Source organism: Phyllobates terribilis, unplaced genomic scaffold, assembly GCF_046119375.1.
Source record: "Phyllobates terribilis strain yellow unplaced genomic scaffold, ASM4611937v1 Scaffold_1__5_contigs__length_1240528914, whole genome shotgun sequence".
Classification (NCBI taxonomy): Eukaryota; Metazoa; Chordata; class Amphibia; order Anura; family Dendrobatidae; genus Phyllobates; species Phyllobates terribilis.
In genome coordinates, this window is record NW_027362761.1 from 648,356,310 (window position 1) to 648,370,664 (window position 14,355).

Genomic DNA, 14,355 nt, shown 5'->3' on the forward strand with positions numbered 1-14,355 from the left:
GAATATATATCCTACGGGGGTAAAATTGAAAAAAGTTGAAAACATTTTTTTTTTGGACTTAATCATTTTTCCGGCGTTTATCAGACTTTCAGATAGGGGAAATGTCAGTGAGCATTCCGATTTCAGTTCCAGAGCGATTCGCCCAATGAGTCCTTGATATTTAGTCATTTTCAGCCAATTTTCTGGATTTTTGAAAATTTCACTTTTTTGTGAAAATATCCACTAAATGAGGGAATAATATGTGTGAGGGTACCCCAGGAGAGTTCCAAATGTGTGTGGGTAGAATATATGTCCCACGGGGGTAAAATTGAAAAAAGTTGAAAACATTTTTTTTTTGGACTTAGTCATTTTTCCGGCGTTTATCAGACTTTCAGATAGGGGAAATGTCAGTGAGCGTTCCGATTTCAGTTCCAGAGCGATTCGCCCAATGAGTCCTTGATAATGAGTCATTTTCAGCCAATTTTCTGGATTTTTGAAAATTTCACTTTTTTGTGAAAATATCCACTAAATGAAGGAATAATATGTGTGAGGGTACCCCAGGAGAGTTCCAAATGTGTGTGGGTAGAATATATGTCCCATGGGGGTAAAATTGAAAAAAGTTGAAAACATTTTTTTTTTGGACTTAGTCATTTTTCCGGCGTTTATCAGACTTTCAGATAGGGGAAATGTCAGTGAGCGTTCCAATTTCAGTTCCAGAGCGATTTGCCCAATGAGTCCTTGATATTTAGGCATTTTCAGACAATTTTCTTGATTTTTGAAAATTTCACTTTTTTTGTGAAAATATCCACTAATTGAGGGAATAATATGTGTGACGGTACCCCAGGAGAGTTCCAAATGTGTGTGAGTGGAATGTATATCCTACGGGGGTAAAATTGAAAAAAGTTGAAAACATTTTTTTTTTGGACTTAGTCATTTTTCCGGCTTTTATCAGACTTTCAGATAGGGGAAATGTCAGTGAGCATTCCGATTTCAGTTCCAGAGCGATTCGCCCAATGAGTCCTTGATATTTAGGCGTTTTCAGCCAATTTTCTGGATTTTTGAAAATTTCACTTTTTTGTGAAAATATCCACTAAATGAGGGAATAATATGTGTGAGGGTACCCCAGGAGAGTTCCAAATGTGAGTGGGTAGAATATATATCCCACGGAGGTAAAATTGAAAAAAGTTGAAAAAAATTTTTTTTTGGACTTAGTCATTTTTCCGGCGTTTATCAGACTTTCAGATAGGGGAAATGTCAGTGAGCATTCCGATTTCAGTTCCAGAGCGATTCGCCCAATGAGTCCTTGATATTTAGTCATTTTCAGCCAATTTTCTGGATTTTTGAAAATTTCACTTTTTTGTGAAAATATCCACTAAATGAGGGAATAATATGTGTGAGGGTACCCCAGGAGAGTTCGAAATGTGTGTGGGTAGAATATATGTCCCACGGGGGTAAAATTGAAAAAAGTTGAAAACATTTTTTTTTTGGACTTAGTCATTTTTCCGGCGTTTATCAGACTTTCAGATAGGGGAAATGTCAGTGAGCGTTCCGATTTCAGTTCCAGAGCGATTCGCCCAATGAGTCCTTGATATTTAGTTATTTTCAGCCAATTTTCTGGATTTTTGAAAATTTCACTTTTTTGTGAAAATATCCACTAAATGAGGGAATAATATGTGTGAGGGTACCCCAGGAGAGTTCCAAATGTGTGTGGGTAGAATATATATCCCACGGAGGTAAAATTGAAAAAAGTTGAAAAAAATTTTTTTTTGGACTTAGTCATTTTTCCGACGTTTATCAAACTTTCAGATAGGGGAAATGTCAGTGAGCGTTCCGATTTCAGTTCCAGAGCGATTCGCCCAATGAGTCCTTGATATTTAGTCATTTTCAGCCAATTTTCTGGATTTTTGAAAATTTTACTTTTTTGTGAAAATGTCCACTAAATGAGGGAATAATATGTGTGAGGGTACCCCAGGAGAGTTCCAAATGTGTGTGGGTAGAATATATGTCCCATGGGGGTAAAATTGAAAAAAGTTGAAAACATTTTTTTTTTGGACTTAGTCATTTTTCCGGCTTTTATCAGACTTTCAGATAGGGGAAATGTCAGTGAGCGTTCCGATTGCAGTTCCAGAGCGATTCGCCCAATGAGTCCTTGATATTTAGGCGTTTTCAGCCAATTTTCTGGATTTTTGAAAATTTCACTTTTTTGTGAAAATATCCACTAAATGAGGGAATAATATGTGTGAGGGTACCCCAGGAGAGTTCCAAATGTGAGTGGGTAGAATATATATCCCACGGAGGTAAAATTGAAAAAAGTTTAAAAAAATTTTTTTTTGGACTTAGTCATTTTTCCGACGTTTATCAAACTTTCAGATAGGGGAAATGTCAGTGAGCATTCCGATTTCAGTTCCAGAGCGATTCGCCCAATGAGTCCTTGATATTTAGTCATTTTCAGCCAATTTTCTGGATTTTTGAAAATTTCACTTTTTTGTGAAAATATCCACTAAATGAGGGAATAATATGTGTAAGGGTACCCCAGGAGAGTTCCAAATGTGTGTGGGTAGAATATATATCCCACGGGGGTAAAATTGAAAAAAGTTGAAAACATTTTGTTTTTGGACTTAGTCATTTTTCCGGCGTTTATCAGACTTTCAGATAGGGGAAATGTCAGTGAGCGTTCCGATTTCAGTTCCAGAGCGATTCGCCCAATGAGTCCTTGATATTTAGGCGTTTTCAGCCAATTTTCTGGATTTTTGAAAATTTCTCTTTTTTGTGAAAATATCCACTAAATGAGGGAATAATATGTGTGAGGGTACCCCAGGAGATTTCCAAATGTGTGTGAGTGGAATATATATCCTACGGGGGTAAAATTGAAAAAAGTTGAAAACATTTTTTTTTTGGACTTAATCATTTTTCCGGCGTTTATCAGACTTTCAGATAGGGGAAATGTCAGTGAGCATTCCGATTTCAGTTCCAGAGCGATTCGCCCAATGAGTCCTTGATATTTATTCATTTTCAGCCAATTTTCTGGATTTTTGAAAATTTCACTTTTTTGTGAAAATATCCACTAAATGAGGGAATAATATGTGTGAGGGTACCCCAGGAGAGTTCCAAATGTGTGTGGGTAGAATATATGTCCCATGGGGGTAAAATTGAAAAAAGTTGAAAACATTTTTTTTTTGGACTTAGTCATTTTTCCGGCGTTTATCAGACTTTCAGATAGGGGAAATGTCAGTGAGCGTTCCGATTTCAGTTCCAGAGCGATTTGCCCAATGAGTCCTTGATATTTAGGCATTTTCAGACAATTTTCTTGATTTTTGAAAATTTCACTTTTTTTGTGAAAATATCCACTAAATGAGGGAATAATATGTGTGACGGTACCCCAGGAGAGTACCAAATGTGTGTGAGTGGAATGTATATCCTACGGGGGTAAAATTGAAAAAAGTTGAAAACATTTTTTTTTTGGACTTAGTCATTTTTCCGGCGTTTATCAGACTTTCAGATAGGGGAAATGTCAGTGAGCATTCCGATTTCAGTTCCAGAGCGATTCGCCCAATGAGTCCTTGATATTTAGTCATTTTCAGCCAATTTTCTGGATTTTTGAAAATTTCACTTTTTTGTGAAAATATCCACTAAATGAGGGAATAATATGTGTAAGGGTACCCCAGGAGAGTTCCAAATGTGTGTGTGTAGAATATATATCCCACGGGGGTAAAATTGAAAAAAGTTGAAAACATTTTGTTTTTGGACTTAGTCATTTTTCCGGCGTTTATCAGACTTTCAGATAGGGGAAATGTCAGTGAGCGTTCCGATTTCAGTTCCAGAGCGATTCGCCCAATGAGTCCTTGATATTTAGGCGTTTTCAGCCAATTTTCTGGATTTTTGAAAATTTCTCTTTTTTGTGAAAATATCCACTAAATGAGGGAATAATATGTGTGAGGGTACCCCAGGAGATTTCCAAATGTGTGTGAGTGGAATATATATCCTACGGTGGTAAAATTTAAAAAAGTTGAAAACATTTTTTTTTTGGACTTAGTCATTTTTCCGGCGTTTATCAGACTTTCAGATAGGGGAAATGTCAGTGAGCGTTCCGATTTCAGTTCCAGAGCGATTCGCCCAATGAGTCCTTGATATTTAGGCGTTTTCAGCCAATTTTCTGGATTTTTGAAAATTTCTCTTTTTTGTGAAAATATCCACTAAATGAGGGATTAATATGTGTGAGGGTACCCCAGGAGAGTTCCAAATGTGTGTGGGAAGAATATATATCCCACGGGGGTAAAATTGAAAAAAGTTGAAAAAATTTTTGGGGGGGATTTAGTCATTTTTCTGCCGTTTATCAGACTTTCAGATATGGTAAATGTCAGTGAGCGTTCCAATTTCAGTTACAGAGCGATTCGCCCAATGAGTCCTTGATATTTAGTCGTTTTCAGCCAATTTTCTGAATTTTTGAAAATTTCACTTTTTTGTGAAAATATCCACTAAATGAGGAAATAATATGTGTGAGGGTACCCCAGGAGAGTTCCAAATGTGTGTGGGTAGAATATATATCCCACGGGGGTAAAATTGAAAAAAGTTTAAAAAATTTTGTTTTTGGACTTAGTCATTTTTCAGGCGTTTATCAGACTTTCAGATAGGGGAAATGTCAGTGAGCATTCCGATTTCAGTTCCAGAGCGATTCGCCCCATGAGTCCTTGATATTTAGCCATTTTCAGCCAATTTTCTTGATTGTTGAAAATTTCACTTTTTTTGGGAAAATATCCACTAAATGAGGGAATAATATGTGTGAGGGTACCCCAGGAGAGTTCCAAATGTGTGTGGTTAGAATATATATCCCACGGGGGTAAAATTGAAAAAAGTTTAAAAAAATTTTTTTTGGACTTAGTCATTTTTCCGGCGTTTATCAGACTTTCAGATAGGGGAAATGTCAGTGAGCGTTCCGATTTCAGTTCCAGAGCGATTCGACCAATGAGTCCTTGATATTTAGGCGTTTTCAGCCAATTTTCTGGATATTTGAAAATTTCACTTTTTTGTGAAAATATCCACTAAATGAGGGAATAATATGTGTGAGGGTACCCCAGGAGAGTTCCAAATGTGTGTGGGTAGAATATATATCCCACGGGGGTAAAATTGAAAAAAGTTGAAAACATTTTTTTTTTGGACTTAGTCATTTTTCCGGCGTTTATCAGACTTTCAGATAGGGGAAATATCAGTGAGCATTCCGATTTCAGTTCCAGAGCAATTCGCCTGATGAGTCCTTGATATTTAGTCATTTTCAGCAAATTTTCTGAATTTTTTAAAACTTCACTTTTTTGGGAAAATATCCACTAAATGAGGGTATAATATGTGTGAGGGTACCCCAGGAGAGTTCCAAAAGTGTGTGTGCATAGTGTTAGAACCTTGCTGTTAGTTTTTTTTTCCTTTGCTGGTCACATGACCTTGTTGGCCTATTTAATCCTGCTCCGCCCTTCTGGCTTTGCTGGACTTCATTGTATATCTACTTTCTAGCTAGCCTGTGCTCTGTATCTAACTCTGTTAGTTTGCTTGGTCTACGGACCTCTATGTTCTATCTATTTTGTTTGTTCTTCTGTCTGCTACTATTTCTGTTAGGAGGTGTCCCATATTCCTCCCAGTCCTTAGTACTTGTAGGGATTCCCTCCCCACATCTATAGGTCTCCGTACAGACTAGATTAGGACTTTAGCAGGTCTGATCGCAGGATCAGGTTCCCTGTTACATCATAGGGATTCAGCTGAGTCCTATAGTAGGGACAGATCTCCTCTCTTTCCTTAGCTTTGGTAGCAGAACATAACAGTAAGTCCAGCCAGCAAATTCTCTAAGGAAAGATTTTTCTGTTCCATCATGGTGTCGGTTCAGGATTTGGTTCATCGCCTGCAGGGACTCTCTCTGGAGGTGGCCGAGCTCCGTCAGCACGTGAGTAACTGTCCTGGAGCACATTTCTTGGAGCCTAAGGTATGTTTGCCGGATTTATTTTTTGGTGAACACCGAGAATTTTTTTCATTTAAAAATGCTTGCTTATTGTATTTTCGTTTGAGACCTAAGTCCTCTGGGGATGAATCCCAGCGCGTAGGGTTCATAATGTCACTTTTGCGCAAAGAGCCTCAGGAGTGGGCCTTTTCTTTGCAACCTAGTGATTCATGCTTCAGATCAGTGGATAGTTTTTTTTCTGCTTTGGGACTACTATATGATGATCCTGACCGTGTCGCATCAGCTGAGACTGAGTTGAGACGTTTAAAACAAGGATCAGGTAATGTGGAAAAATATTGTACACATTTTCGTCGTTGGTCCACTCAAACAGGGTGGAACGATTCTGCTCTGAAAAGTCTATTTCTTGCTGGACTCAGTGAAAGGGTTAAAGACCTGCTAATTGCTTATCCTACACCTGAGGATTTGCAACAGGCTATGCAATTAGCTATACGGGTGGATAGAAGACTGCGTGCTAGGGTTAATGAGAGCAAATCCTCTGCTATGTCAGTTTCTGGTTATGATAATGTGTGTACTAAAAGTGGTGAACCGATGGAGATTGGATCGGTGGCACCTCGCTCTCAAGAAAAAGACCGTCGTTTTTCGGAAGGCTTGTGTTTCTATTGCGGAAAATCTGGTCATTTGATTAAAGGCTGTGAGCTTCGTATGAAGAAAGAAAAAAAAATGGTCAGTCACGCCCGTATTGCCTGTTTAAATTCCAAGGGTATATTTTTAGCTGCTTCCACGATTGCTCAGGAAAAATTAATGGAATTTCGGGTGTTTGTTGATTGCGGGTCTACACTGAATGTAATTGATGGGGGATTCGTGGAAAAACTCAATTTAAAACCTGAACCTTTATCATCCCCCATTGCTGTGGTTTCTGTGGATGGCTCCCCTTTGAAGAATATTACTCTCAAGGTCAGTGAATTTCCTCTCACTATTAATGGTGTTCACCATGAGAAATTGGATTTGGTAGTGTTGAATAACTTGCCTTCTCCAGTAATATTGGGTTTGCCCTGGTTAAAATTTCACAATCCTGTACTGGATTGGTCTACCAGTGAAATTAAATCCTGGAGCCATAAATGTTATGACAAGTGTTGTAACGGGCGTATTGCAGCTTTGGATAGGGGAGAATTGCCTGTTCCTATTCAGGATTTTTGGAGAGTTTTTTCTGAGAAAGAATCGCAGGTTTTGCCTCCCCATAGAGACTATGATTGTTCTATTGAATTTGTCCCTGGAGCGATTCTTCCTAAAAGTCGTTTATTTAACCTTACTATTCCTGAGAGGAAGGCTTTGGAGGAATACATACAGACAAGTTGGGCCACCGGTCACATTAGGCCCTCTAAGTCTCCTGTGGCGGTTGGATTTTTTTTTGTAAAAAAAAAGGACGGCGGTTTACGTCCTTGTCTGGATTTTCATGAGATTAACAAAATTACGGTACGCAATCCTTACCCACTGCCATTGATTCCTGATCTGTTTAACCAGTTATTGGGGGCCAAGTGGTTCTCTAAAATTGACCTTAAGGGGGCATACAATCTGTTGCGCATGAAGGAGGGTGATGAATGGAAGACTGCTTTTAACACTCCTGTGGGTCATTTTGAGAATCTGGTTATGCCTTTTGGTCTTACTAATGCTCCTGCATTTTTTCAGAATCTGATTAATGACATCCTTAGACCTTTGATCGGTAAAAATGTGGTTGTGTATTTGGATGACATTTTGATTTATTCGCCAGATCTGGAGTCTCATTGGCGGAGCGTGCGTGAGGTATTACAGTTATTAATGGACAATTCGCTTTTTGCTAAGCTGGAGAAATGTGAGTTCGCTGTACAGAGAATTAGTTTTTTGGGCTACATTATCTCCAGCAAAGGTTTTGAGATGGATCCGGTTAAGGTTCAGGCTGTGCAGGAATGGCCTAGGCCTATTGGTTTGAAATCGATACAGAGGTTTTTGGGTTTCGCCAATTACTATAGAAAATTCATAAAAAATTTTTCTAGTATTGTCAAACCTCTGACTGATCTCACCAGGAAAGGTGCTGATGCGGTTCAGTGGTCTTCTGAGGCCATTGAAGCTTTTGTGTATCTCAAGGAGAGGTTCACCTCTGCTCCCATCCTTATGCAGCCTGATGTTACTAGGCCGTTTTTGGTTGAGGTTGATGCTTCCTCTGTGGAGGTTGGCGCAGTATTATCTCAGGATAACGGGGATGGATTACATCCCTGTGCCTTTTTTTCAAAAAAATTTTCGGAGACTGAATTGAATTACGATATTGGTAATCGGGAATTATTGGCTATTAAACTCGCATTTGAACACTGGCGCCACTTCTTGGAAGGTGCGGAATTTCCCGTTCAGGTTCTTACGGATCATAAAAATCTGATATATCTTGATGCTGCCAAGCGCCTGAATGCCCGTCAGGCTAGGTGGGCACTGTTTTTCTCGCGGTTTAATTTCTCCGTTACTTACATCCCTGGTACTAAGAATGTTAAGGCGGATGCCTTGTCTCGCAGTTTTTCTCCCATAGTCGGTGCTGAGAAAGAGGAAAACATTTTACAAGAAGGTGTTGTGATAGCTGCTTTAGACTCCGTTTTGGAAGATGAGATTCTTAAAGCTCAGGAGAATGCCCCATCTAACACTCCTCATGGGAGGTTGTTTGTGCCTGGGACCTTTAGGAGAGATTTGTTTGTTGAGTGTCACGAATCTCGGTTGGCAGGTCATCCCGGAATCTCTGAGACCAAGAGACTGGTGGGTCGCAGTTTTTGGTGGCCTGGATGGCAGAAGGAAGTCATTAAGTGGGTGCGCCAATGTACTATATGTGCTAGATCTAAGTCCTCACATACTCCTGCTGCGGGGTTGCTTTGTCCTTTGGAGGTCCCCAGTGCTCCTTGGACACATTTGGCTATGGACTTTATAACTGACCTTCCCCCCTCTGAGGGTTTTACTGTCATCTGGGTGGTCGTGGACCGTTTTAGCAAGATGTGTCACTTGGTTCCCTTCGTCAAACTGCCCTGCGCTAAAACTCTCGCTAAGGCCTTTGTCAAGGAAATTGTCAGACTTCATGGCGTTCCTACTGACATTGTTTCTGATAGGGGTCCTCAGTTCGTGGCTCGTTTTTGGCGTGCCTTTTGTGACAGGTTGGGAATTCATTTGTCGTTTTCGTCCGGATATCATCCTGAATCTAATGGCCAGACAGAAAGGAAAAACCAGGATGTTGAGCAGTTCTTGCGTTGTTTTGTGGCAGACAATCAAGAGGGGTGGTCTGAGTTTCTGCCACTTGCCGAATTTGCTCTGAACAATCATACATCTTCTTCTGCTGGTTGTTCGCCTTTTTTTTGTTGTTCTGGGAGACATCCGTCGTTTGGGTCGTTCTCCAAGTTGGGATCTGCCGTGCCTGAGGAGGAGAATTTTTCCGGTGATTTGGAAAGAGTTTGGACGGATGTGCGTGGTAATCTTCAGGAGGCCAACAGAAAATCTAAAGACTACTTTGATAGGAAACGACAGGAGGTTTTGTTCGCTGTTGGTGACATGGTTTGGTTGTCCTCTAGGAATCTGCGGTTGAGGATTCCTTCTAAGAAATTGGGTCCCAAGTTTGTAGGGCCCTTTAAAGTGCTTCAGGTTGTCAACCAATCTGCTGTTAGGTTGGAGGTTCCTACCTCCTGGAGAATTAATCCGGTCTTTCATGTCTCTCTGTTAAAAAAAGCTGTTGTGTCGGATGGTGACGCCTCTGCCTCTGTTCCTCCGGTGGTGGAGGACGGGGAATATGAAATTTCTCGCATCCTTGACTCTAGACGGTATAGAGGTAGTTTGCAGTATCTTGTGGCCTGGAAAGGTTTCGGACCCGAGGATAACTCTTGGGTGAGGTCAGATGATGTTTCCGCGTCCAGACTTATCAGAGCGTTTCACAGGAGATTTCCTGATAAGCCTGGTCCTAGGGGATCCGGAGGATCCTCTTAGAAGGGGGGGTACTGTTAGAACCTTGCTGTTAGTTTTTTTTTCCTTTGCTGGTCACATGACCTTGTTGGCCTATTTAATCCTGCTCCGCCCTTCTGGCTTTGCTGGACTTCATTGTATATCTACTTTCTAGCTAGCCTGTGCTCTGTATCTAACTCTGTTAGTTTGCTTGGTCTACGGACCTCTATGTTCTATCTATTTTGTTTGTTCTTCTGTCTGCTACTATTTCTGTTAGGAGGTGTCCCATATTCCTCCCAGTCCTTAGTACTTGTAGGGATTCCCTCCCCACATCTATAGGTCTCCGTACAGACTAGATTAGGACTTTAGCAGGTCTGATCGCAGGATCAGGTTCCCTGTTACATCGTAGGGATTCAGCTGAGTCCTATAGTAGGGACAGATCTCCTCTCTTTCCTTAGCTTTGGTAGCAGAACATAACACATAGAATATATATCACACGGGGGTAAAATTGAAAAAGTTTAAAAAAAATTTTTTTGGACTTAGTCATTTTTCCGGCGTTTATCAGACTTTCAGATAGGGGAAATGTCAGTGAGCGTTCCGATTTCAGTTCCAGAGCAATTCGCCTGATGAGTCCTTGATATTTAGTCATTTTCAGCAAATTTTCTGAATTTTTTAAAATTTCACTTTTTTGTGAAAATATCCACTAAATGAGGGAATAATATGTGTGAGGGTACCCCAGGAGAGTTCCAAATGTGTGTGGGAAGAATATATATCCCACGGGGGTAAAATTCAAAAAAGTTGAAAAAAATGTTTTTTTGGACTTAGTCATTTTTCCGGCGTTTATCAGCCTTTCAGATAGGGGAAATGTCAGTGAGAGTTCCGATTTCAGTTCCAGAGCGATTCGCCCAATGAGTCCTTGATATTTAGTCGTTTTCAGCCAATTTTCTGAATTTTTTAAAACTTCACTTTTTTGGGAAAATATCCACTAAATGAGGGTATAATATGTGTGAGGGTACCCCACGAGAGTTCCAATTGTGTGTGGCTAGAATATATATCCCACGGGGGTAAAATTGAAAAAAGTTTTAAAAAAATTTTTTTGGAATTAGTCATTTTTCCGGCGTTTATCAGACTTTCGGATAGGGGAAATGTCAGTGAGCATTCCGATTTCTGTTCCAAAGCAATTCGCCTGATGAGTCCTTGGTATTTAGTCGTTTTCAGTGAATTTTCTGAATTTTTTAAAATTTCACTTTTTTGTGAAAATATCCACTAAATGAGGGATTAATATGTGTGAGGGTACCCCAGTAGAGTTCCAAAAGTGTGTGTGCATAGAATATATATCACACGGGGGTAAAATTGAAAAAGTTTAAAAAAAATTTTTTTTGGACTTAGTCATTTTTCAGGCGTTTATCAGACTTTCAGATAGGGGAAATGTCAGTGAGCATTCTGATTTCAGTTCCAGAGCAATTCGCCTGATGAGTCCTTGATATTTAGTCGATTTCCGCCAATTTTCTGGATTTTTGAAAATTTCACTTTTTTGTGAAAATATCCACTAAATGAGGGAATAATATGTGTGAGGGTACCCCAGGAGAGTTCCAACTGTGTGTGGGTAGAATATATATACCACGGGGGTAAAATTGAAAAAAGTTAAAAAAAATTTGGTTTGGACTTAGTCATTTTTCCGGCGTTTATCAGACTTTCAGATAGGGGAAATGTCAGTGAGCATTCTGATTTCAGTTCCAGAGCAATTCGCCTGATGAGTCCTTGATATTTAGTCGATTTCAGCCAATTTTCTTGATTTTTGAAAATTTCACTTTTTTTGTGAAAATATCCTCTAAATGAGGGAATAATATGTGTGAGGGTACCCCAGGAGAGTTCCAAATGTGTGTGGGAAGAATATATATCCCACGGGGGTAAAATTGAAAAAAGTTGAAAAAATATTTGGGGGGGATTTAGTCATTTTTCAGGCGTTTATCAGACTTTCAGATAGGGGAAATGTCAGTGAGCATTCTGATTTCAGTTCCAGAGCAATTCGCCTGATGAGTCCTTGATATTTATTCATTTTCAGCCAATTTTCTTGATTTTTGAAAATTTCACTTTTTTTGTGAAAATATCCACTAAATGAGGGAATAATATGTGTGAGGGTACCCCAGGAGAGTTCCAAATGTGTGTGGGAAGAATATATATCCCACGGGGGTAAAATTGAAAAAAGTTGAAAAAATTTTTTGGGGGGATTTAGTCATTTTTCTGGCGTTTATCAGACTTTCAGATATGGGAAATGTCAGTGAGCGTTCCAATTTCAGTTCCAGAGCGATTCGCCCAATGAGTCCTTGATATTTAGGCTTTTTCAGCCATTTTTCTGGATTTTTGAAAATTTCACTTTTTTGTGAAAATATCCACTAAATGAGGAAATAATATGTGTGAGGGTACCCCAGGAGAGTTCCAAATGTGTGTCGGTATAATATATATCCCACGGGGGTAAAATTGAAAAAAGTTGAAAAAATTTTTGTTTGGACTTAGTCATTTTTCCGGCGTTTATCAGACTTTCAGATAGGGGAAATGTCAGTGAGCGTTCCGATTTCAGTTCCAGAGCGATTCGCCCAATGAGTCCTTGATATTTAGGGATTTTCAGCCAATTTTCTTGATTTTTGAAAATTTCACTTTTTTTGTGAAAATATCCACTAAATGAGGGAATAATATGTGTGAGGGTACCCCAGGAGAGTTCCAAATGTGTGTGGGTAGAATATATATCCCACTTGGGTAAAATTGAAAAAAGTTGAAAAAAATTTTTTTTGGACTTAGTCATTTTTCTGGCGTTTATCTGACTTTCAGATAGGGGAAATGTCAGTGAGCGTTTCGATTTCAGTTCCAGAGCGATTCGCCCAATGAGTCCTTGATATTTAGTCGTTTTCAGCCATTTTTCTGGATTTTTGAAAATTTCACATTTTTGTGAAAATATCCACTAAATGAGGGAATAATATGTGTGAGGGTACCCCAGGAGAGTTCCAACTGTGTGTGGGTAGAATATATATCCCACGGGGGTAAAATTGAAAAAAGTTGAAAAAAATTTGTTTTGGACTTAGTCATTTTTCCGGCGTTTATCAGACTTTCAAATAGGGGAAATGTCAGTGAGCGTTCCGATTTCAGTTCCAGAGCGATTCGCCCATTGAGTCCTTGATATTTAGGCATTTTCAGCCAATTTTCTTGATTTTTGAAAATTTCACTTTTTTTGTGAAAATATCCACTAAATGAGGGAATAATATGTGTGAGGGTACCCCAGGAGAGTTCCAAATGTGTGTGGGAAGAATATATATCCCACGGGGGTAAAATTGAAAAAAGTTGAAAAAATTTTTTGAGGGGATTTAGTCATTTTTCTAGCGTTTATCAGACTTTCATACATGGGAAATGTCAGTGAGCGTTCCAATTTCAGTTCCAGAGCGATTCGCCCAATGAGTCCTTGATATTTAGTCGTTTTCAGCCATTTTTCTGGATTTTTGAAAATTTCACTTTTTTGTGAAAATATCCACTAAATGAGGGAATAATATGTGTGAGGGTACCCCAGGAGAGTTCCAAATGTGTGTGGGTAGAATATATATCCCACGGGGGTAAAATTGAAAAAAGTTGAAAAAATTTTGTTTTTGGACTTAGGCATTTTTCCGGCGTTTAGCAGACTTTCAGATAGGGGAAATGTCAGTGAGCATTCCGATTTCAGTTCCAGAGCGATTCGCCCAATGAGTCCTTGATATTTAGGCATTTTCAGCCAATTTTCTTGATTTTTGAAAATTTCACTTTTTTGTGAAAATATCCACTAAATGAGGGAATAATATGTGTGAGGGTACCCCAGGAGAGTTCCAAATGTGTGTGGGAAAAATATATATCCCACGGGGGTAAAATTGAAAAAAGTTGAAAAATTTTTTGGGGGGATTTAGTCATTTTTCTGGCGTTTATCAGACTTTCAGGTATGGGAAATGTCAGTGAGCGTTCCAATTTCAGTTCCAGAGCGATTCGCCCAATGAGTCCTTGATATTTAGGCTTTTTCAGCCATTTTTCTGGATTTTTGAAAATTTCACTTTTTTGTGAAAATATCCACTAAATGAGGAAATAATATGTGTGAGGGTACCCCAGGAGAGTTCCAAATGTGTGTCGGTATAATATATATCCCACGGGGGTAAAATTGAAAAAAGTTGAAAAAATTTTTGTTTGGACTTAGTCATTTTTCCGGCGTTTATCAGACTTTCAGATAGGGGAAATGTCAGTGAGCGTTCCGATTTCAGTTCCAGAGCGATTCGCCCAATGAGTCCTTGATATTTAGGGATTTTCAGCCAATTTTCTTGATTTTTGAAAATTTCACTTTTTTTGTGAAAATATCCACTAAATGAGGGAATAATATGTGTGAGGGTACCCCAGGAGAGTTCCAACTGTGTGTGGGTAGAATATATATCCCACGGGGGTAAAATTGAAAAAAGTTAAAAAAATTTTGTTTTGGACTTAGTCATTTTTCC